The 24,703-nt window shown below is 45.6% G+C and overlaps 1 protein-coding gene across 1 annotated transcript in view; it reads left to right on the top strand.

The window, feature by feature from the left end:
- The first annotated feature begins 4,004 nt into the window (after nt 1-4,004).
- LOC144770174 (proton channel OTOP2-like) overlaps nt 4,005-24,703 on the top strand; it is a 253,371-nt gene continuing 232,672 nt past the window's right edge. The window contains exon 1 of the mRNA XM_078654480.1: nt 4,005-4,034. The gene's annotated coding sequence lies outside the window, so the exon portion shown is untranslated. The remainder of the gene's footprint in view (nt 4,035-24,703) is intronic.

Here is a 24,703-nt window from a genome sequence, read left to right on the forward strand (position 1 = left end):
AAGTCATATGCTCACAAGTTCAAGCAGTTTCACAAGGTACACAACCTTAACAACACAGTCAAAACACCGCAGTACATTTAGACCGCTGGATTTACAACACAAGTCGTTACAATGATTTGCACTGGAGGGCACTCTAGACTAAGGAATAGTGTCATATACTATTCCAACACATTCCCTACTGTACGTAGGCTGGAGTTGGAATAGTAAATCATACTATTCCTAAGTTCAGCGCCCTACAGCGCAAGTCGTTGTAACTACTTGCGTTGTAAAAACAGCGATGTAATGTACCGCAATCTAAATGATCGCATTGTAACATCATAAATCCTTTCCCGCGGCCCGACACATTTCAGGCTTGTCTGCCCTTCCTCATGGGCAGCCTGTGTTTCAATAACGGCCAAGAAGCACTGCCAGTAAATCCCCTCTTTTATTTCCACACTAAAGCACAGCATAGGGGGATGCTGCCTCCAATCATTAAACTGTAGGCAGCAGGGTGGAAGAGACCGAGAAAAAGATCCAAAAGGGGGTATTACTAGCGGTAGATGAGCTGCTCACATAGTGTCCTTGGGATGCCTCACTGCAGGGACGCAGAGTGAGAAGATGACAGCACACAGCCATAGAGAGAGTAGAGGAGATGCTTGCACAGGGTCCTTGGGATGCCACACGGCAGGGACACTGAGGAGCAGGCATGTGGCCAGCAAGGGTCCCGGGCAAGCAGAACCACACTTGCAGCCTGGGACGGTCCTAACGGATGCCCACAAAACTCGGTAGCAAGGGAAGCCCAGAACCACACAACACGGAGGCCTTGCATAAAGGGGCAGCTCAAGCTAAGATGATTGCTGTCATAATAGGATCAAATCCAAACTGGGAAAACAATGCATGGATGTGTATGAATAGCAACCAAAAGTTGCAAAATGTATAAACCAGGTTTTAATAAACTGCAGCCTTTGTATACACCATACCATGTTGTCAGTGGAATGATTTATGGGGAAAGGTATGCAGTTTAGCAGGGCGCTAGGAAGGGGGGAGAAACTTGCCCCTGGGAGGGGTTGAATTATGGAAGGTAAATCTGGACCCGTTAGGGGGCGGGAACAGCCCCCCCTCCCCACAAGCCAGCAAAGAAGGGGGTGAACAGATTGATCACCGCCAAGCTAGCCGTGAGCCGCCTAATCCGGGCAAGTGCCTGGGGAGGTTCAAAAGGGGGCACAGGTCTCTCCTTGTGGCACTGAACCCCCGATCTAATCGGAATCTCACCCACACACGCCAAAAGAAAGCGGGCGCCGCAGCCGTGAGGTCAAAAGGAAGGGGGAGTGGATGAGATCCAGAAAAGATCCAAAAGGGAAAATTACTAGAGGTAGATGAGCTGCTCACACAGTGTCCTTGGGAGGCCTTACGGCAAGGACACAGAGTGAGTGGATGATAGCACACAGCCATAGACAGAGTAGACGAGAGGCTCGCACAGGGTCCTTGGGATGCCGCTGGGCACTAAGGAGCAGGCGAGGGTCCAGGACATGCGAAATGGCACTTGCAACCCAGGACGGTCCTAACAGACGCCCACAAAACTTGGAAGCAAGGGAAGTCTGATGCCGCACAACACGGAGGCCTTGCTTGAAGGGGCCCCTCGAGCAAAGATGAGTGCTGTCATAAAAGGAATAAGGACAAACTGGGAAAACAATGCATGATGCAAAATCACATTGAAGTGTATGAATAATACAAAAAGAAGAAGTGATGGACAGAATGCAGAACAATGCCATACATTCACCCCAGTACAGAGATCTGGGCCTAAAGCCATCGGGTTTTTTTTCACCATGCCATTCCAGTTTGGACCCAGCCATATGCAAATCAGTCTTGACCCTGCGCCCAATGGGAACTGATTTGCATACGGCCAGGTCTAAACTGGGGTGGCATGGTGAGCAAAAGAATGATGGATTTAACCCAGATCTCTTGACTGGGGATGAATGTTTTGATTTGTTCGGCATTCCGTCCATCAATTGTGTGTCTAGTGTATGAATAATAACCAAAAGTTGCTAAATGTATAAACCATATTTTAATACACTGCGTCTTTTCTATGCACCATACCATGGTGTTACTGGAATGACTGATGGGGAAAGGTACACAGTTGAGCAAGGCGCTAAAAAGGAGGAGGGGACTTGCCACTGGGAGGGGTTCAAGTGTTGCACAAATACTTTACACATTGCCTCTAAGTTAAGCTTGACTTCTCTGTGCCAAGCTACCAGAGAGTTGAGCACAGGTTAGTTTAGGGTGTGCGTGTGCCTTACCCTGACAAGGATTGTGGTTGCTGCTTGACAAGGGTCATATCCCAGTCAACCAGTATCTCAGTTACTTACATAAATCTATTGTTGCTAACTGCTTATCAGTACAACACACGATTCCTTTACTATATCTTGACTCTTTGTCACATATCCCTAGCTGCTTGTTAGGGTATATAAGTAAAAGTGTTGGTTTATTAAAAATACAAGCTGCAACCCTTGTTTTACAAGGCGAAATGCAGCTACTAGTTAATACTATTTAACTTTGGGTATTTGTACTCTCAATCCTGACATAAGTCTCATAGATGAAAAACAATAACAAAAAATGTTGAATATGAAGCTTTAAATTGGGTTAGCAATTTTCATGTGGCTGCTTAGCCGTCAAGTGACCTCATATTATGCTTGAGAATTTCTGCCAAGCCTAACCTTTTGTCAACAGGACTTTGCATGTCCAAACATTGTTTTATCGACCTTTTGACCGAGGAATACAATGCTGCTGACCAGTGCCAGCTATGGGTCAGCTTTTTTCATGTGCCAATTTATTTGTTGTTTGACTTTGTAGGGCACTATCAGGTTGGGTTTATTTGTCCAAGGCTCAGTCAGACGAGGGAGATGGGGCTCCAAAAATGAAAGCAATTTATGTTGCTTGGGTGGGGTTACCATTAAAAGGGGCTGGGCATGTATAGAAGAATGACAGTGAGTCCGTCTAAGCAAGAGCAACAACATGAAATCATGAAATGTGCCTGCCTGGCTCTCTCCTTCACAGAGAGGCCTTGAGTGCTGCTGAACAGCTCAATTAACACACCCTGATCGCTTTGGGGAAGTGTGCAGCGAGACCAAAAATAATAACTCTCCCCGACACACACAGTGAGAACTTTCTCTCCTCCACACCAGATCGAGTCACAGAGGCTCACTCCTTATCCCTCTGTACACAGCCCAGGCAGAGCTCTCCAGATCAAAACATAGCATCTGTATTTATAAAGCGCACGTTTCCCCTGAAGGGTATCCTAGCACTCTGATACCAGGTATTTATTGTTAGGTAAATCAATGGCACTCATTTTATCGATCTCAGTTGGATGAAAGGCTGAGTTTACCCACTGGGATTCCAACCTTTGACCACGAGGTCAAACACAGATCCCTGCAGTGCATTCCTCAGCTCGCTGCACCCCCTGACCCAGCCTCTCTCATCGTGCGATACTCCCAGGACTGTGGTGACACCGTTAAAGCGGGGGCAGCCGACGCAGGTCAAACCAGGAGGAAACTTCATCCTGCCTGACGCCCGCTGCCTGCTGTCCGGAGGAGACCCGCCCATTGCTTCAATGACCTGCTGGATGCTGGAGTCCAAGCCTGCCAGTACCTAGACACCTCGCCTGCAGACTGCTTTCACACACTGCTAGCTCAAACTTTGATGCCTAGTTGGTGCCTGTGGGTACCTTTCATCCGTGGAGGCCTTAACTAGCACTGCTTGCCATCTTTACCAGCCAGACAGAGCTGGGCACAGAATCCTCCGTTGCTCAGGTGTGATGATGGCTCGACTGCAGTAAGTCAGTCTGTAGCGCATCCCCAATTAGCTCTGTGTGTGATTGTGTGAAGTGGCCAACACACCCCACAGGTCTGAAGCACAGACGACAGGCGCTCCTACTTCATTCACAAGGTCTGTACCTGCTTGCCGTACCCTGAACCCGTACCTTGCCAGTTGTGCCTGTCTCCAAGCCAACACCTTGAGGCACGCCTCCGTCCTTCCGGCTCCAGAGGACTTGAAATAAGGTAATACTGTTTCCAACTCTGGCTGCTCTGACTTTTTCCTATAAGTAAAGCAATGATTTTACCCTGGCAAAGGTTGGAAAGGTGTTACATTTTTTGTGTTCTCCGTGTAAAAGGTCAATAATATTAGTATATGTGGAGCAATAGGTTTTTTGCATTTCTGTGCTGATGTTAATTTAGCTGTAATGTGAAAAAGGTTTCCTTTTTAACTTTGAATAAAATGTGCAATCCACCTGCTCATTTTGTGTGGGAAATAATCCTCAATGCCATATGGAGAAAAGCATGTGTCACAACCAAGATTTAATTATACATTGTAATGCCTGATTTTTTGGGGGTCTAAATTTCTTTTATTATTGTAATTATACTGCAGAAATTTCTTCATAATGCACAATGATAGAGAAGTGTGCCAGATTGGCGTCAACATTCAGCCAAAGTGAGCTTGCAGTAAAATTAAATAACGTGCCCAGACAAAGTTTTGGAGGACTTTTTGCAGGTTCTCAAGTGCGCCCTGCGGAGGCAGGACCGACAATGTTTGAAATTTGTAAAGAATTCTGGGAAGGATCGTCATCTTCAATGCAGCTATCCTGCCTAGCCATGAGAGTGGGTAACGCTGCAATTGTGCTAGGTCTGCCTGCCCTTTCCCGAGTAGTTCTTGGTAGCTATTGGAGGCAGTCTCTCGTATCGAGGGGGCCAGTTGGATGCCTAAGTATGCCACCGGGCCCAATGCCCAGTGTATAGAGAGAGTTTGGTTTAACCGTTCTCTAGTGCGTGTTGTTGTTGTCAGGATCAGAGTCCGGGACTTAGTAAGGTTGGTGCGAAAGCCCGAGACCAGTCCAAAAGCTTCTGTAAAGCTACTATCACATCATCGGTCTAGAGCAGATGTCTTCAAACTTTTGTAGGCTGCGCCCCCCAGCTGAATTTTTTTAGATGTTGGGGCCCCCCCACTACCTGATGGAAATTTATGGAATCGACCCCCAGGCGCATATTCCGGGTATATCAAGCAAATAATGTTCAAAACAATAAGAATGTTTAGTAAACTGCAGGTTTGTGAGTGGGTGTGGTGAAATGACAGAGGCTTATTACACAGCTCAAAACACCACTTTCCAAGATAAAATGTACATTCTTGTTTTCACTAGAATGCTTTGTTTTACACACAACATAGATTGATAATAACACCACCAACATAAATGTGACAGGTGTGCCTGTTTTTCAGAGACGGTCAATCTGTGGATGGATTTTTGCTACTGCCATCCTCAGGTTGTGCTCCACATCCAGTCTTGAACGGTACTTAGCCTTTAATATTGCAAGTGCTGAGAACCCAATCTCACATAAATAGGACAAGCTGAAAGGCAACAGAGTTTTGATAGCAGTTTCTCCCACAGCTGAATATTCTGCAGACATTTTCAGCAAAGACAGGTTTGTCAGATTTTTTGAGCACTCCCATACACGAGAAACAAATCTTCTCTAGAAATAATTAACAAACGACTTAGGCAGCATTATAATGGGATAATTGCCCACCAACCAGTTATGGATCCGAAGGCAGTTGAAAGTCCGCAGAGAGGGCGTTGAATGAACGCCTAATTGAGAATTGAGAGTGGTAGGATAAGTTGCTTGCCTGAAGCAATGGGGGTTTAGGACTCATCGAGCGTATGTTTAAAAAATAAAACTAATAATAAATTAATGATGTTGTATATTTTACTTCAGAGCAATGTTGTGTGACAGACTTTGTGATGGCATGGACATGTTAGGGATTTTGTGTGCCCTGGGCCAAAACTATTTTGGGGGCCCCTGTTCAGTACAGATTTGAGTTTAAATGGTTTACTTTCAGCTCTTCCATACCCCCGGTAGCCAGGATACTAAAGGTGCACAGGCGCTGTAGTTGAAATTCTAAAAGCATTTACATCTAATATTCAGAAATAGTGATGTGTTTTCACTGTTTTAACAAAGCAGCAGCCCACTAATTTTACAGTGAATAATATCTGTTATATCCTCCAATTTCTCATATGTGAGGACCCGCTTGGACCTAACTTTTTTATAGTTAACTTTTTTATGGTTGTTGCATGAAACAAACACATTTCTCTGCAAATAGTAATAGACTCCCTCACATCAATCACATTAAAAAGAAATTAAACAAAACAGTATTTGCAAGAATCTGTTTAGTAATTATTCCAGGCCATCAGGGCAAAAACGAACTGTTTCTATCAAAGGGCCCCTGGAAGGCTGGATTGCAGTGCATTTAGATGTCTCCTTTTGTAATTTAGGAGGAAAACCTTGATGGGGCAGGACATGCCCATACTTGTGTAGAGGGGTGAATGAGGTGACCATATGAATTTGGGTGCGCATGTTGGTGCAGAGTGGGATGCATTAATGTATGGTTAGTGGTGGGCTTATTTGAGTGAGATTTAAGATTGAGCAGTGAGGGGGACAGGTGAGTGAAGTTTCACGAGTGCAGGTTAAGTAGTGTGCTCGTGTGACTGCAGGGTGTGGTACAGGGTGAACAGCGCAAGTGCATTGTAAGTGCAGAGTGATCACTGTGAGTGGAGGGTAAGTGTGTGAATGGTGTGAGTGTGTGGTGATCAGTGTGAGTGCAGGGTGAGCGGGGTGAATGGTGTGAGTGCATTGTGATCAGTGTGAGCGCATTGTGATCGCTGTGAGCGCAGAGTGATCACTGTGAGTGGAAGATAAGTAGGTGAATGGTGTGAGTGTATCAGGATCAGTGTGAGTGCAGGGTGAGGGTGAAGTATGAAAGTGAAGGGCGAGAATGAGGAGCGAGTTGTCTGAATGCAAGGTGCAATCCCAGACTCTTGAAATAACTCAGAATGTTATTGACGGCAGTGTATGGTTTCAAATGTGTTAAACTATTGCTATTATGGCAGTAACCATGGGTCAGGGTGGTGGAAGGAAATAATGTGCTCATCCCTCAATAAACTTCCAGTCTTATGATTAGGGTTGCCAGCTCATTATTTTGATGTCACAGATGGTATAAAAATAAGCAGTCACCTAAAGCTGTATTTCCAGCACTTGTCTGTGCATACTTTGAACAGCAAATATAAACAGAAAGAACTTTTAATTGTTTTCTTGAGCTGCCTGAATGATCCAGGACTGATAATAAAAGGGAACAAAGACAGAAAAGTCACATTACAAATGAATAAATACAGGGCCGGCTTTAAGGCAGTGCAACAGGTGCGGCCTATGTTTAGCAATAACTTATGAATGGCACATATGCCTGGTGGTAGTGAAAGAATCCGAGGAGGCAGTCATGGGGTGCGGGGGCACCAAAAATGATTCTCGCACCAGGCGCCACCAGCGCTAAAGCCGTCCCTGAATACATTATATTTAGGGTCAAGACAAGCAATTTGCAGGCTGTTTAAAGAGCACATGTCTGGTTGGCATTTTGCGCGCCTGCCTGTGTAATTTTAAGAGAAACTTTCAGGGACGTTTTAAGGATTTTGGGGGCCCTGGGCCAAATGTATTTTGGGGGCCCCAGTTCGGACCAGCTTTGATTTTATGATCCAGTCTCAGCTCTTTCATGCCTTCTCTGGTCAAATACTACATGTGTGTACATCTGAGATTCAGGGATAGTGATGTGTGTTTTCAGTATGTTATAACAGCAGTTCACTAACATTACTGCACATAATCTCTGTCACACCCTCCCATTCCTCATATGTGAGATCCTGTATTGATCTAAAATAAACTTTTTATATGGATGCTGCATGATGCATAAACACATTTTGTCTGCAAAATGTCTGTGATAGGAAAACGCTATTTACAACATTGTGTTTAAAAAAATGTCACGGTCATGAGGGCAAGACTCTGACAGAGCTGGCTCTTTCAGTCACCCCTGCTCCCTCCCCCAGCCTCCCTTGAAAGGCTGGGGCCCTCGGCCAGAGCGCACCTTTCCCATGCTTTAAAATGTCCCTGTAAACTTTGTCTCCTCTCTGGGAAGAGCTAACTCTCCCAGGAGGGGGTTAATTCATAGAGCTGAAATGCTTCAGCTGCAGTGGGAGGCAAGTGGTCTCCTCTGCTAGGATATGGAAAGCAAGGAACGTTTCGGTTTTAGCAGAGCAGACATCCTGCCTCCCACTGCAGCTGAAGCATTTCAGCACTATGAATTAACCCCCTCCTAGGAGAGTTAGCAAGACAAAAGCATGGGCACGAAGGTCAGATTACAGTGGAGTGCGCGCCCCCCTGAGATAGTGTCCCACAGATTGAAGAACTCTGGTCTAGAGTGAGATCAGGTGCTCCTCCCCGCCGATCGTATGCCCATGATTATCCCTGAAGATCTAACTCTTTGTGCAAACAGCTCCATGTATAGAGCAAACAATAGAGGGGAAAGTGGACACCCCTGTCGTATCCCCCTGTCTATCGGAAAGCATTTGAACGCCGTACCATTCACTCAAATAGACGCGCTCGGAGAGCCGTAGTTACTAAGGATCCAAGAACAAAAGCGCTCTTTAATACTGAAATGTTTCAGCACTTCAATGAGGTGTGGCCAGTGCACTCAGTGGAATTCTTTTCCGGCATCGATCGAGAACAGCATCCTCTCCTGCAACGAACGAGTAGCCTTGTCTATCAAATGTTGTATTCTCTTGGTATTGTCAGAACATTGTCTTTGCGGTGTAAAGCCGGCCTGCTTGGGTTCAATCAATCCCGGGAGTAGGGGCACCAGCCATGCTGCCGATATTCCAGTGAAGAGCTTAGAATCTATATTTAAGAGCGAGATTGGGCGATACGAAGTGCATTCTTGTTTGTCCTTGCTCTGCTTCGCTATGACTGTTATTACCACCTCCTTCTTAGACGGGGGAAGAGAGTCCGCTGACAATATAGAATTGAAAACTCTAGTGAAGATGGGGGCTATTTTACAGCAGAGCAATTTATAAAACGTTGCCGGAAAGCCACCTGGTCCCGGAGCCTAATAATACGTTTGTAACTTAGAGATTGCAGAAATGATTTCCTCAATCCTAATTGGTTTCTCTAGGTCTGTAGCTTGTGTGTCAGTTAAGCTCTCAACCTTTGCCTCCTCTAAATACTGCAGTATGTAGTGCTCAATTATATCCTGCGTGGAGTATAGCTCCTGCTAAAACGCTCCAAAGTGGACTGCTATGGCCTCATCCTCCTTAATTACCTTTCCATCCTGGGCCCTCAGAGTCTCGACCACATTCGCCTGACGTACCCTCCTGAGAATGTTCGTGAGCATCTGTCCACTTTTGTTACCCCCCACATAGAAGGAGTGCCTCAGCCTCAAAACAGACTATTCTGCACTGTCGAGATCCAGACAGGCTAACTGTTTTCTGGGTCCTTCAAGCTGTCAAAAAACCCTAGGTGACCCGGTGCGGTGAAGTATCCGTCCAGATCCTTCACCTGCTGCTGAAGCTGTGTTCTCTTCTCTTGCTGTAGCTTATTGTTGGCAGAGGCTATTGAGATTATTTCCCCCCTCAGGACTGCTTTTATAGCGTCCCAGAATATAGGCAGATAGACCTCTAGTGTATCATTTAGTGCAATATAGTAATCTATGTCTTTCCCAAGCTGCGTGATCACCTCCGGTCTGCGTAAGAGAGTTTCTCGGAATCGCCACGTACAAGGAGCTTGGTCCGAAGATGGGAGAGAGAGGTTAAGCACCACCATGGAGTGATCAGATAGTGATTGGGGTTCTATATCGATTGTTAGGATGTTTTGCTGGACCTCCCTGGATCCCAAAAAGTTATCCAAACTGGCGTACGACTTGTGCACATGAGAATAGAATGTATAGTCCACAGAGTTTGGGTATGAGCCCCTCCAGAGGTCTCTGAGTCCCATCTCCTGTAGCCATAGCACCTTCCCAAGACTGAAAGCCAGAGTGCTCCCTGTCTGTGGGCCGATTGGTCCATATCGTTATTAAGCACAATGTTTCAGTCTCCCCCTATGAGAACCCAGAGGTCCTGCACCGTTAGCACCTCAGCTACTGCCCTGTTAATCAAGGTTTCTTGACCCTCGTTTGCGGGGTATATGGAGTCCAATACCAGTGAGTGGAAGCCTAGTTGAATTTGGTAGCTCAGCAGTCAGCCCTTTGTCTCTGCTATCTTGGCACCCAACTTCCCTCGAAATTTTTGGGAAAGCAAGATCGCTTACTCATCTGGTAGGAGAAGAACTGCCGGGGAAAGAATTTAGATTTAAGTCTGTATGTGTCTCTAGGTTGGAGATGGGTCTCTTGTAAGAGGCACACATCTGCCTGGGAATGTTCTAAATAAGACAGAATTGCCTTTCTCTTGACAGTCTTATTTAGGCCTTTAACATTGAGGGCAGGTATCTTAGAGTTAGCCATGGGGAGAGGGATAATGTAGGTGTATGTCGGGGGAAATCTCTAGATTCTGTCATCCTCCTTTCTTTACCCCATCGAGCCATAGAACTACAGTGAATTGTGGTATGAGCTATCATGGTTGGAACCCTGCGCCCCCCCCCCAAAAAAAAACACACCCCAAAAAATAAACTCACAAATTCCCCATGGCAGGGAGGAGCAAGATGTCTCCTGTCCCCACCTGGTGGGATAGTCTTCGATGGATGCATAGCCGATCCTTCAAGAAGTACCCGGTCACCCCCTACCCCAGCTGCCCTAGCCCGCCCCAAGAATTGCTAAAATAGAAGCAAGGTGCTAGTCTCTAAGCAGGTTCTTCGGCTGTATTGTCCTCAGCCAGCTTAGCGATCAGGGCTTTCCTGTCAGAGGCTATCACGGCTGGGTCCTAGCCAGCACCCTTTCATGATGTGGGGACTCTCCTCCACATCCTGTCGTCAGTCGATCTTTTGTGGTGACCTGTGAATGTTCAATTAGCTACCCCCTTGAAGATCTATTTGAAGAAACTCGCTTGCCGCCTTCAGCGATTGTACCTGATGTAGTGTGTCCTGCCATCTGTAGATCAATCTGAAGGGGTGTCCCAAAGAGTATGCTACCCCTTGATCCCTCAGGAAAGCCATGATAGGGCAGAACTCTCTTCTCTTCTGGAGGGTGGATGCAGCTAAGACCTGGAAGAGCTGCAGTGTATGTCCCTGGAAGACCACGGGTGAGGATGCACAGGCTTCTTTCCGTATCCTCTCTTTGAGGGGGAAGCTGTGGACGCAAGTCAGGATGTCTAGTGGACGTGAGGAATTTGTTCCCTCGCCTCCAGCTCTGTGTGTTCTATTGAGGCGGATTTCCCCGGTTGGCATATCTCTGAGTATTTGGGCGAAGAGTGCTACTACGTAGGCCGCTATGTCTTCTCCTTCCGCATTTCGTTGGGCTCTCCTGATTTGTATGTTATTCCTGCGGGAGCGGTTCTCCAGGTCTTCAGCATGCATTTGTAGGTCAATTTGCTGTTCCAAGAGCCTAATTATCTCCTGCTGGAGTTGTTATATTTTATCATCTCAGGAGGTTTCTTTCCTTCTATCGCATCCACCCTGTCTCCAATATCAGTGATCTCCTTGTGAACTACTTGCAGTTCTTGCGTTAAGTCTCTTTTTACTGTGAGAAGGTCCTCTCTAAGGGCTGAAAAAAGCGAATCCAAGTAAGGGCGGGTAATCGGGGCCTCCACATCTTCTCCAGAGGGGGAGGCAGGGCGGCTCAGACCAGTCTGTAGAGTGCCCTCCTGGGTCGACTGCTTTACGTGCATATCTTTGATGGTGGCCCCCTTCTTATTCCATGCCGTTGCCATCAGTTCTGATGTGGGAGGTTGGTGAAAGCATATATTGTGGGCAGAGTGGATTTGCTCTATCAGCTGGTGCCCTTCTGGGGGCTCTGCAGATCGTGTGGCCCCAGTTATTATCCCCAATGGTCAGGGTAAAGTTTGAAGTGCCTGATCCTTAGGCTGTGTCTGGAGGACGTCAACTCACTGAGGTCAGTGCCATGTGAGGGCTCACCGGGCCTCTGATGTCAGCTCCTGCAGAGGCGATTTGTAGGGTTTCCAGGGGCAATGTTGGTTGATGATTTGTATAGGTGGCTTCACTCCGGATGGTCCCTTAGATTCTATCTGGGAGCATTGAGCACTTGTGTAATCTTGTGGTGTTGCTCGGAGGCTCCCCCCGGGTGGGCACTGCATCCAGAACAGCTTAGAATCCCCTCTCGAGCAGCTCGAGTCTAGACCATTCTATCTTCGATGTTGTTTAGCCCTTCCTTCACATGTGAGGTACCGGTCAGTGCTGTCTCGGCCAACCAGCCCCACGGCTATACGGATTGAGGGGAGGAGAAGCATGCTCTCGCTAGCCATCAACTAGGCCGCTGCCGAGACCCAGCCCGCCCGGCTCCCCCTCCACTATAGGGCCTCCTGCTCCTCTCTAGGCCCAAATCCCTCCACACGCCTCCAACACTCACTGTTTCTGGGCTGAATGAGACCGACCGTCTCCAGCGAACTCTCCCGGGGTCCCCTGTCTGCACGTCTGCGCAGCCGATTCCTCCGGGGCCAACAGCAGTCCAGTCTCCTCGGCGAGGATCTCTCGTTGCTCTCACGATGCTCTTTGCAGGAAGCAGCCCCCGCTGACCAACATTCCAGAGGGCCCACATTCTCACCAGTCCAGATGTAGGCATTTGCCGAAATCAAGGGCAGCTCACTAAGTTAGGCCTTCAGCTTCCTTCGCTGACGATCGCTGCTTCCACCTTCTCCCACGCAGTCCGCTCTCGCCTTCCCTCTGCGTCAGCTGCTCAAAGCGTTGGAGGGGAGCGTCCGGCACACACTCTCGTGTCTGTAGGTGCAGATTATAGGGGCCCACCAGGCCACGGGACAGCCCAGATCCCCTGCAGCCTCCTCGGATGGGTACGGCTGCTCCAGATCCAAGGACGGGCGGTCTCCCCTCCGCCGCTGATTCCACAACTCTGCACACCGCCGGCTGTCTTGCTGGGGGATTCTGCCAATGGGAGCAGGGAGCAGCAAGCTCCAGCCCAACACCAGCACACAGCCTCCACTCTGCTTTTCTCCACAAGGGCTGCTACGGTGACCAGGCCTGATCAGCATGGCTCCGGCGGAGGCCAACACCCAGTTGTCTCTGGGCGCACTAGGAACTGGTAAATCTCCCAGAGGGGCCACTTACCCCTTAACTCCATCTCCGATCCCTTTTTGGCACCCAGGTGCTACACAAGCTGGGGGCTAACACGGGACAGGATGGCCTGAGAAGGAGAGACCGGCTCACATGTCCTATCTGGTCGCCATCTTGGACACGCCCCGTAAGAGCTGATTTGTAAACGTTTGCTTACAGACACTGAGCAAGTAGCATGAAAATATATCCAATTAATCTCTCCTACTCTCAGTTTTAATTCACCTTTAAGCAGCATTATGATTTGTAAAATAAGCAGTGGCGAGTGAATATTTTTGAAAGTGGTGATGGGGCATAATTCTTGCTCTGAATTTTAGCGAGCGAGCAAACGTCTGGGGAATTTGGGTGGGATGGTCAAATAGTGTATTTTAAAGCACAATTTTCAAATAAATTTGTTCAAAAACTATAGGCTCAGAGCCCCCATAGTCCCTCCAGTGTGGGCCCCCCGAGATCCAGGGGACCCCCTCAGGCACTGTGCACGGTTGGCTGCTGGAAGCTCCTGACTGGGTCTGGAGCATAGGGACCCCCTCCGTGCACTTTGCAGGGGGCCTCCCTCAAGTTTCGCTATGCCCCTCAAAAGGCTTCAGAAGGGCACTCATTAAATATTGAAGTGATTGAAAGATATAGTCAAAAGGAAATGAGGAGTTGATCTCCTTTTTTTGAAGATTTGTAGTGGATGGCGCTGTGTGTCAATAATTACCTTCATTGTGCCAGGGCCAGAACTTTGTCATGGAGGCCTCCCAAATGCTATGCACACCCTCTTAATGCCACACGCACTATGCCAGTGCCAGAATGTTGCCATTGACTGCATCTGTACACGATGGGTGGCTGTTAACTCTAATATGTCAAAGTCAGGATTTTGTCATGGATGCCCTACACCTGTCATAAGGGCCCCCTTATGCCAAGAATTACATGCAATTTTCCAATGACAGTATTTGCCATTGACTGCATCCATTATATATGCCTCCCCTCACTGCTCTATATGCCATGGTCGTCCTCCATAAAGCCAAGAGTTATCTCCAGTATGCTAGCCCCACCATTTTGCCACATATGTCCCAAATGCCAAGAATTACCTGCATCGTTCAAGTGCCATTTTTTTACCCTGGGTACCCTTTATCCAAGAATTATGCCCACTATGTTAGGACCTGTGTATTGTTATGGGTGCCGTTTGTTCTAAGAATTGCCTCCAAAATGCACACGCTCCAAACTCTCTAATTCTGACTAAGTATCACTTATTCATACTTACTCTGATTCACTCATTCGCGCTTAGTTAAAATGTCACTCTCTGACAATGATATATACACATCTTACACAGAACATTTCATTTTTTTTGTTGTTTTTTTTCTTACATGCCTTCAGGTCCCTGCGCTGTTCAGCTGCTAGTGCTGGATAGATCTTTGGGGAGCAACACAGCTTCTTTCTGTCCTGAGCAGGGAAGCAGAAAACTGAAAACTGGAGCCTGCACAATGATGTGTTGATTTCACCAGTCAATTTCTTGTTTTTTCTCCTCATCCTCTCACAAGGTGGGCTGGGGCTCAGTGAGACTCCTTTCCCCACTGATCTGTGACAAGATGGGTGAGGTGGCAGTTTTATTGATGGGTAGCCCTAGGCATTGGAGGGATTAGGGCAAAAACGCCCAGGGCTGCCTCTACTTGTGATGCTACAGCAGTTTGTTTCTCTACTGGGGAGGACCTGAGGTGTGGCAGGACCTTGAGGCAAGAGCTCCGACGTCAGAATCCCTGGTCAATCTCTCTAATGGTTGGTGAAGATACCTCTGTACATCTGCACCAGAAATTAGGCAGATTTACTGATTCAGACTGCAGCGAGTTTAGGCATTTTGTTTATTATAGCACCAGGGAATAATAGGATATTATGTTCTTCTGGTAAAATAAAGTTAGCAGAAATAAAGGGGAGCCACCCCTGAAAATTACAAGTTTTATTCTTAGAAACCCTTCTGAAGTGGATACTCAAGTAACACCAACTCTGTTTGTATGCGGAACAATTCTTGAAAGATAACGAACACGCAGTAACTATTGCTCACACATTATGGGGAACCGGAAAAGCAATGATGAGAGGCTTGATTATGAGGAACACAGTATCTCATAAAGACAAGCAAACAACTGTAGATGCCTTTAAGGAAAGGAATTTATGAATCTCACATCCATCTATTCACAAACTGAATCCCCAGACACAGCGGTGTAACAAACCTTTAGCAGCCGCCCTGCGACAAATGATGGAGGGGGTGGCGACTACAATGCCAAACCCTCACATTCACAAACAACCCTGTAGAAGTGCTTCACCTTTTCATTATAATATTATTATTCTTTTATTAACTAAATGTAACTTTATGGGATGAGTGAATGTTCCCCTCATTGATGCCTAAATAGGGGAGTAGGTTTGTAAGGGAAATTGTGCAGATGCAAAATAAATCTAGTCTCCAAAAGGTGAAGACTAAGCAAGTCGTTTCGACTTTGGGAGAGGAAGGTAATGTACTATAAATTTGCAGAGCTCCCATTGTAGGAGACTGACAGTTCGCCTGTCAATGTAATGCCTTATTCTGAGTGTCCAGGTGTAGCACCAGTTTATCTGTGACTCAATGTCTGCCCCCCCCCCCCTAACCCCGCCGAAGTTCACTTCTAGGGACACCAATGATAGTCTGGCTAGTGGTATTTTAAACATTGCATATAATAAAACACATAGAGGATATTATTGAGATGCATGTAATAGCCCATGCCTGGGTGGCAATATGGGTAATTGCTGTTTTGAGTAATAGACAGGGACACTAGAATTATGCAATTCTGCAGCTAGGTCACTTTCCACATTATTATGCAGTTGCTACATAACTCATCATCTGCTGCATATGCTGAAGATTGTAGCAAACATAATTTGTTTCTAACTAAAATGGATCAAAAGTTACTAAAATCTAAGTGACGTGTTGCCGGGCAGTAGAAGGCCCTATGGAAATGTTGACCAGCCTCCTTTCTGTTTTTTTTTATTTTTTATATTTGTATGTTAAACTGGTAGAAATTAGATCAACCTTTTGCCTAGGCAGTGTTAACTTGTTAAACAAGCATTGGCATAGCCAATAGGTCACGCCTTTGGGACCTTATAAGTGTTAAGCCATACAACAGTTGATGTTGTTGCACCAAGGATATTGTGCTGGATAACTAAACACTTATAAGGTCCCAAAGGCGAGACCTATTGGCTATGCCAAGGCTTGTTGGAGGGGTATTGGGGAAATATTTAGGATTCACCTAGCTGTTGGAAGCTTCAACCACCAATCTCTCAGGAGTAGGATGTTATGAAAGAAAATCAGGGTAGCAAGGTGCTGGTCTGTGGTACCTAGTTACCTGCCTGTTCACCAGTGAGCAAGAACAGGGCTTACACCAATTGCCCATAAGTTAGGGCTTTGCTGAATAAGAGTAAATGTTCGGAGGACGCAGACCCCGTTTGCAGAACTTCTGTAAGGACATTTGTCTTAACTTCAACAGAAGGCAGTAGTAGGTCCAGGAACTGAATAGCATGTCTATTTATTACAGCAAAGGAAGCACTCTATTTAACTGGTGGCTCAAGGTAGAAATCAGCCTTTTATCAGGGGAAGTATCAAGCTCACTGGGCTACTTTAAATCCATGTATAAACTGGCAAAATCATAACGAGGGGGTAAATTATCCTCATCATTAAATTATCCTCATCATTAAGTCTGTAATGCTCGAGTGGTTGAAAACTTTGGTCCAAATCAGAACCAAAAAGTTGATGACTCTTTGGTAGGGTATTGTCAGAATCAGGCTGTACAGGAATCAAGTGTGCTAGCATGGAGCTGTAGTGTGGCTTTGGTCGGGGTCGAGATGGATGCAGCACGAGGTCAGACATTGGAGACAGCAGTGGTTCCCCCTGCAATGTTGGGATCAGCGTTCAATCAAAGCATTTATAAAGCGGACTACTCACCCAGAGGGTCTCAAGGCGCTAGCGTTGACAAAAGAGGGACAGGTGTACATCTTGGAAGTCAACACAAGAGTTGGTGCGGGTGGGTTCCAGGAGGCTCAGATGGTGCCGAGGAGAGTACCCAACTGGAGGACCTTGCAGACGTTTGGTGTTCGAAGGTGTGCCGGAAGGTGCCAGAAGGAACCATTAAAAGTGTCAAACATTCACATTATGGCCTCCTTATAGCCCTTGAACTGCTGTAGCGTCGCTGAGGCACTTGGAACTTGGGGTGAATTAGGATCGATTGTGCATAATCCATCGGATTGGGAAAGAGCTCGAGGGGCACCTTAGTGCCCTTGTGACTTCTCTTTGGATAGAGAGAAGCAGAATTGTGTCCTGATTCACCTTCTTCTGTTTGCTCCTTGACTTGGACTTTGACTTACCAGATGACTTTGACAGCAATGAAAACCTGCTGCAGGATTGGCCTGGAGAGCGGGAATGGGTTCACTTTCTCGCGTTATAGAGGGACGTGCATGAGGTTTGTGACTTATTTTGATGTTAGCTTCATTGTTCCAGATCGCTTTCAGGTGCATGAGGGCACACTCATAGCACGACTTCAGGGTTGTGCCCAGAGCCCAAACACCAATCACACACCTGAAGTGGGTCCAGAACCAACATCTGTTTTCAATAGAGACAGCATGGTTTGAACCCTGTAGGTTTAGGAAGAGACATCATTCGCTAGCCCACTGGAATTCAATTTTGAAAAATTTGATGAACTGATGATAAAGTGAGTGGAGCTCCAGATCTGATTTCAAAGGTGCGTAAAGAAAGGAACTGAAGTCAGCGCAGAAGGGATGCACTTATATGCAGCTCCTCTCAATCATTTCCAGGGTAGAACGAAGTCAATGAGTTACCGCATGGAGGCACCTAGTGGTGTGTGGGAGCACTGCTACGAAATCTTGTGGATGGCGCCTGGGGAAAGGTGAGTAATCTATGTTAGAAGTGTCCATCAGAAAATCAATATTGGAGAACTGGTTGGCTTGGGGGGTAATGGTGGCAGGTTAGACACGGCTTAGTCGCTGGCGAGTTAAATGAGAGATTGGATACACTAGTAGGGATGAGAGTCAGAAAGTGAGAGCTACAGAAGCAGGGCAAGAAAGGAAAGCCTGAACCAGCATGCCAAAGACCCCTTCAGTGGAGTGAACTAGAAAACATTGAATGCTTTGAACGACAGCAGAACTGCACCAAACGAGGGCAAACACAGATCTTAAAATGATTGATTTCAAACAACAAATCTGAATCCAGTATTGCTTGTGTGTTTTTGCTTTGAATTCGGACTTAGTTACCTGTAACTCAAAATGTAGAAAACATTGCTAATATGTGTTAGAAATCAGAACAGCATGGGTGCATTACATTATGTACCAGAAGTAAGTACAGGTGAGTGAGTATTGCATAAACTGCACCAGGCTGCAATAAAGTTCTGGTACTTCAAGTTCCTAAGAGAATACATAGACTGCCACTGTCAACATAGAGATAGAGAGGGGTACAGAGTAAGAACCAGGACTCGTGTAAGAACTCTATAGAATGAAGGTTTTCAAATTAAACTTCAGACATCAAGCTCTTGGAAGTGAATGGGAGCTGGATGACAAATCGGAAAACCAATTTCGTAAATCTGCTGAAACTTCTAATGTGCATATAGTTTACCTTTACAAAACCCATGGTGGCACATTCGGGCTGCGCATATTCCTACAGGGAATGAACAATGCTACGTCCATTATTCACGCAGGCATTTTGGGTACCTTGTGGCGAAGAGCCACCTTGGAAGCAAATGTCGGACCACCATGTATATCTAATTAGCAGGGCATAAAGATGTAGTTGCTGCTCCGCATAGCAGGCGAGGTCGCGGCCTGCTAACTTTTTGCCGATTCTGGAGCACATTACAGAGCTCAGTGTGCCCTCTGAAATATTGCATTAACATAATAATTAAATAGTGCTGCTAACAAGAAACAAGGATTGGCCACGAAAGTCTACACGATCACGATCGCTGTGAAAGCGAAAGTGATCGGGATGACGTTCTAAAACACGCAAGGGCTGCGCACGCAAGCGCGCGTGCCTGTTGCGCGTTCTAGCAAGCTGGTCGCCGCTTTGGGTGCACTTCCCAAAGCAGCTACTAAATGTCTCTCAAGCAGCGCATGCGCGCTGACTCAGCGAGACCTAAAAATGACAAAATGATGAAGTAATACTATCAGAAAATGTGGCACATTGCGTCACGTAATTTGCCTTTTCTTTTCGTATAATTTAGTCAAGCCTGCTGAATAATTTGGTCATTCCATGCTGAAAAATTCCAATGGCCCTGATAAAAAATGTAAATGACTTGTTAAGGGGTTCATAGTCAGTGTAAGAGATAAATCACCTTTTCAATGCATCTCCTTGAATTTAAATTAAACCACATGTCCCTACAGAACTCTTCCCCTTAGTTCATCGGATATGCGGAACACACCTTGGATACATTTAACTATGTTTAACAGGGCTACCAAGTTTAAGTCAGCTTATATATGACATTTCATGTCCTACAGCAGCTAACGTGTGACATTTTCAGGCCTCACCTGTGACACACTGACTGACACCTTAGGGAAAGCTCTTCTTAGACACAAGAAGATAATTGTTCTTCACATGTAGCAGGAATTTTTCATGATGCACAGTTCAAGGACTATATACAGGTAACTTACCCTATTTGGGTCAAGCATGTTACCTAGTGGTACAAATTGACTTCATTTGGACCTCTCACAGTATCATGACTCCCCTTTCAGCAATAAATCCCTTACGGCCGCTTCCCGCTATCATCACCTGGCCAGTAAAATCATGTGCTTGGTCCCCTTCCTCACAGCCCCTTAGACACTTCCTTGGTATCACTGACTGCCTTGTTATACACAAGGAAAGGATTTTATTTTGGAAACTAAAATAACCAGTGCATTCCTTCTACGGGAGCTACCAGTATAGAAAGACAAACATACTTTGGGGAAGCAATGAAGGAAAAGGCTTCCATACTCCTTATATGTACAGCACATTATCAATTAGACCGTGCACAGCGACCTCACATTTTTCCATTTCAGCTATTTTCTGTTTAAATTTGTTTTATTACATTTTTTGTTAAAAAAAACCTCATTACCAAATGCTAAACAAGAAGATTCAGTATAAGTATCATAATACATAACATTTTCGGCAACAATTGTTACTTTTACATAGTGTAGAAAAACTGAGTGACAAGCTTAACCTCCCAGCTATTGTATGCCCCGGCCAGGCCGCAAACCTGCATCTGGCAGGGGGCGATTTGTGGCCTATTCGTAATCGTCGTGGGGAGGTTTCGCCTACTGATGGAGCGCGTATGTGTCACTGTTCTATGGTAATGATGTGGGGGTGGCCAAAAAGTCAGGGGGTAACTGAGACTAACTGGGTTCGGGTGTAAGTTGGAGTCGCACCTCCTTGCGACCAGAGCAGTAGTCATTGGGTTGTGACACATGCTGGGGCTGGTGTGTATGCTCTGCCTGTTGTACCTTTAGCATTTTGCTTTACAGGTGCTGCGAGGGGTACCGCATATGTGAAAGGTCGTTTCAAGGCGTGTGTAGAGGCTCCCCTTGCTAGCAGTTTGTTATTGGTTCTACTTCAGATTCTGGGTTCTCGCTCCCACCCAGGAATTCCTGCAGTATTGCATCCCAACACTCTGCCATTGGGACTTGAAATAGGCCAATGCATCTTCCCTGTTCCATTTCAGCTATGGGTAGTTAATGTAGTACATTCTGGTAATAGTAGTCCTGTCTTTTATGGGAAAAGCAAATAACAAGAGCCAGGTTTTAAAAACAAAATACATCTGCCAAGAGAGAGGATGAAATCGCTGCTTTAGAATTCTACAACTTAATGTGGTTTTTTAAATATTGAGTTCAGTGAATTTTTTTATAATGCAAAGGATTTACTTTCGTTTAAAAAAAATACATGAAGCACTTGTAAATATTTCAGTAAGGCTGCTCACTTTCGATTTTCAATACTGTGCTTTTTATTGGTATATATTTGGCAACTATTTTTAAACCTTATGTATTGCAATTTTTCTTTTAACTTTGGCCATGTACATTATTCAAATGGAAATAGGATCCCTGGGTTTCCACCAGAACAATGCTTCTCCTTCAATGTCTGCATGGGGCTCCTCCCTCACTCTATCTTTACATTGCTTTTCCCTCACACTGCGTCTGCTGCACAGAGCTTCTCCTTCACTCCTTCACAATTTCTGCATAAGGGTCCACCCTCACTGTCTTCAAATTGCTTCTCCTTCACACTGTGTCTGCACAGTGTTCTCCGCTTCTTTACGGTGTTCTCACGGGGCTTCTTCCTCAGTCTATTTTCACGTGGCTTCTCCCTCACACTCTGTCTGCACAGTGCTTCACAATATCTGCCAGGGCCTTCTCTCTCAGGGAACACACTGCTTCTCTCTCACACTCTGCACAGTGTTCTCCTTCACTCTGCCTTCAGAATACTTCTGCCTCATGCTCTGCCTGCATGAGACATGTCTCTCACTCCAGTTACAAAGTGCTTCTCCCTCACACTTTACCAGCACAATTTTTCCTCCTAGCGGTGTGCCGAGTGCATCTTCTGTATTCACTCTCTGCACAGTACGTATCTCTTTGTCACAGTGTTTATTTCCCACTCTGTCTTCCCAACGCGTTTCTTCTGTTCTCTGTATGCACAGGAAGCACCTTCATTCTCTGCTGTAATGTTTCTCCTCCCACACAGTCTGCCAATACTCATCTCTCTATGCACTTCGTGCACAGTGTTCGTCCATTACTCTGTACCTGCACAGTGCATCTCCCCCCTCACTTCCTGTCCAGTGCTCTCCCCTCACTCAGTTCTTCTGTCTCTCTACTCTACTTCTTTCAGTGGCTCTGGCATGGCCATGCTATCAAGCTCTATGCACAAATGGTTTGTATCACATACGCCTAACCAACTGCTATTCTGTCAGTGATAGAGGCTCTCGTAGACTTTTCTTTTCATACTGAGTTATTTTTTTCAACCAATTCTGGTGCTGGCACGGCACCTTTAAAGATTATCATAGAGCACTTTCTCCGCTTTGATTTTAGATAGAAAATGGTGATTTCTTCCCCAGACACTCTAACGATCCTTGTTTTCTGTGCCCTCTTGTCTATTTTGAAGTCAAGGTATTTCTGCATCTCAGTGAGTCACCCTCATAGAGAATTTAATGCATTAGCTTCAGCTGAAAATTTACAGTCAATCTATATCATGTTTTTTTATGTAAATATTTCCCTTTCGTTCAATGCCTTTGGCTGGTCTGGAAACATTTCGTCAAACTAATGTTTCCTCCACTGAGCTGTTTACATTATAAGTCATTCACAGCTGTATAAATACCAGGCATACTCAAGCACATGTGAAAATTCAATTAGTCGGAGCATATTTTGATCATTTTTAGGCACTGTTTGCTTGCCTATTCTATAGATTAACTCATATCTGCTTCCCCCCTTCTTTGGTGAAATGTATGCAGCTTCATGTAACATTTGCTAATGATTAATGTTTAATCTTTTCAATTGAAGTCATGGTTGTAGTCCCTCTTCTTCGGACAGGACAGTTATCACTCTCTCCTCTGTATACTGTTGCTTGTTGCATATGCATTTTTTTTGTGATATTCTAAAGCACAGTGTTACCAAGTACTATATACCAAATTATTTTACCTTAATATGACGCTTGTCATATCAAGGTTCAGCACCAATTCTTTCCTGTTCTTCTAGCAAATATACATCAAACATTTTTTCTCAACTTGGCAAATACAACTGACAATAAGTACCCTCCAAACATCATGAAACAAGCTTACACATTTGAAACATGTCTGTCATCACGGTGGAGTTTCTCAGTCATGGGTATGGCTGATTGGCAGTCTAAGCTGGGGACTCAAGCAAACGTTCAAAGGGCACCTAAACCGTAACTGGCAAATTGTGTTCAAGGAAGGACTCTATCAAGCATTAGAATGTCTGCACTGTCATGCACTGTTTAAGATTGTCCTGAAGAAGACCCATGGATGAATATGCCACTTTGGATGAAGACGTCAGCTAACCAAGGTGGAGCAATGAGCAACTGGAGTACTGAATATTTTTGGACAGCAAAGATCTTCTCTTGATCAGCACTCTTAACCCGTTAACCGCTGCGGTAATTCCGCCACAGTGCGGGCGTTTCCTTGCGCGGGCGGAGCCGCGTCGGCCGTTGGACGTGCGCAGCACTACGAAGGTAGTGCTCGCGACGGCCAACGGCCGACGGCAGCACGCAAGGGGTTAAACTGTTGTCTCATCACTCTTCTTCTGTGCTGTTGTGTCTGTGTCATTTTAATATATCTGTCGGCACTGCACCTTTTTGAGCACTGCACCATCTTCACCTGTGTTACTACATACTATATGAATTGTATAGTAAGAAGATGCTAACCCATACAAAGGGGCCTCCCAATTATGAACTGGGACACAAGATCCTGTTATCATTTATGTATGGACAGCAAATCCTTTTCACAACTGGAGATGATGTTGTGATTATAAAAAAAATTTGGGGGAGAAACACTACATTATGAAAGCTTAAACATACCAATTGGATGTTACAAGTTCATATTTTACCAGATGAACCAAATATTTAGAATAATTGAAAACCAAGGTTGAGGTCTGCGTTTTGTTAGCTTTTAACTGACAATAAAATATCAATGCACATTTATGCTAGACAATACTTCCTAACACACATGATAAAGCAAAGTCTCAGCAAATGATGTAAATTTGTGCAATGAGAAAAAACAACCTCAAAACCAAAAGGTACCTGAAAGCATGTCAATCCAGGCACTGTTACACATCTGAAACAAGAAAATCTACCCAAGTATGTCATTGCAAAACTGCAGTTGTGCTTTGGTTGCAATTGCTTTCTGAAACAGTGCCTTTGGAAGTCTCTGTGAGAAGTTGGCCTGGCATATGATGTCCACTAATCTAGTGGGCACCTTGCACCAGTCCAAGCGACCCTTATTGATGGTAGGTTTAGACAACCTTTATAGAAAGCTATCCTAGTGGTAGCTGTGGAGAGCAGCCTTCAGGCTAAGTCTTGAAAGAATGTAAAGCAGCTTGTTTTACCAGCCTACAATCTCATGAATGATCAAATGAAAGGAGAACCACACCCGGTATATATAAAATATATGTATTTATTCTAAACACACTCCCCTAGTCTCTTTATGAGGCTAGAAGTAAAAGTACAATACAAGAACTTAAATAGCACACAGTAAATTAGCACAGTATACCTTTTGCCCTAGGGGCCTCACAAACCATATACTAAGAAAGTGGTGTAAGTACCGCTCAGAGCATAGAGACAAGGCCTTGGGCCTGTAGAACCTCTGTGGCAGCCACGTCCGGCAGTGGGAGGAAATGCAGGGCAGTGACGTGGGGAGGGGGAGGGGCAGGGTGGGGGGTAGTGATGTATGGATCACGGAGTTTTACAGGTAAGTAAACATTTAAATAAATAAAATGATTTTCGTTGAGTACACTGCATCCCAAAATGCGATGCAGTGCGCGCAACGAAATTCGTTTTATTTATTTAAATGTTTACTTACCTGTAAAACTCCTTAATCCATACATTACTACCCCCCACCCTGACCCTTCCCCTCCCCACGTCACCGCCCTGCCTTTCCTCCCACTGCCGG

The sequence above is a fragment of the Lissotriton helveticus genome, chromosome 7, assembly GCF_964261635.1.
Source record: "Lissotriton helveticus chromosome 7, aLisHel1.1, whole genome shotgun sequence".
Taxonomy (NCBI): Eukaryota; Metazoa; Chordata; class Amphibia; order Caudata; family Salamandridae; genus Lissotriton; species Lissotriton helveticus.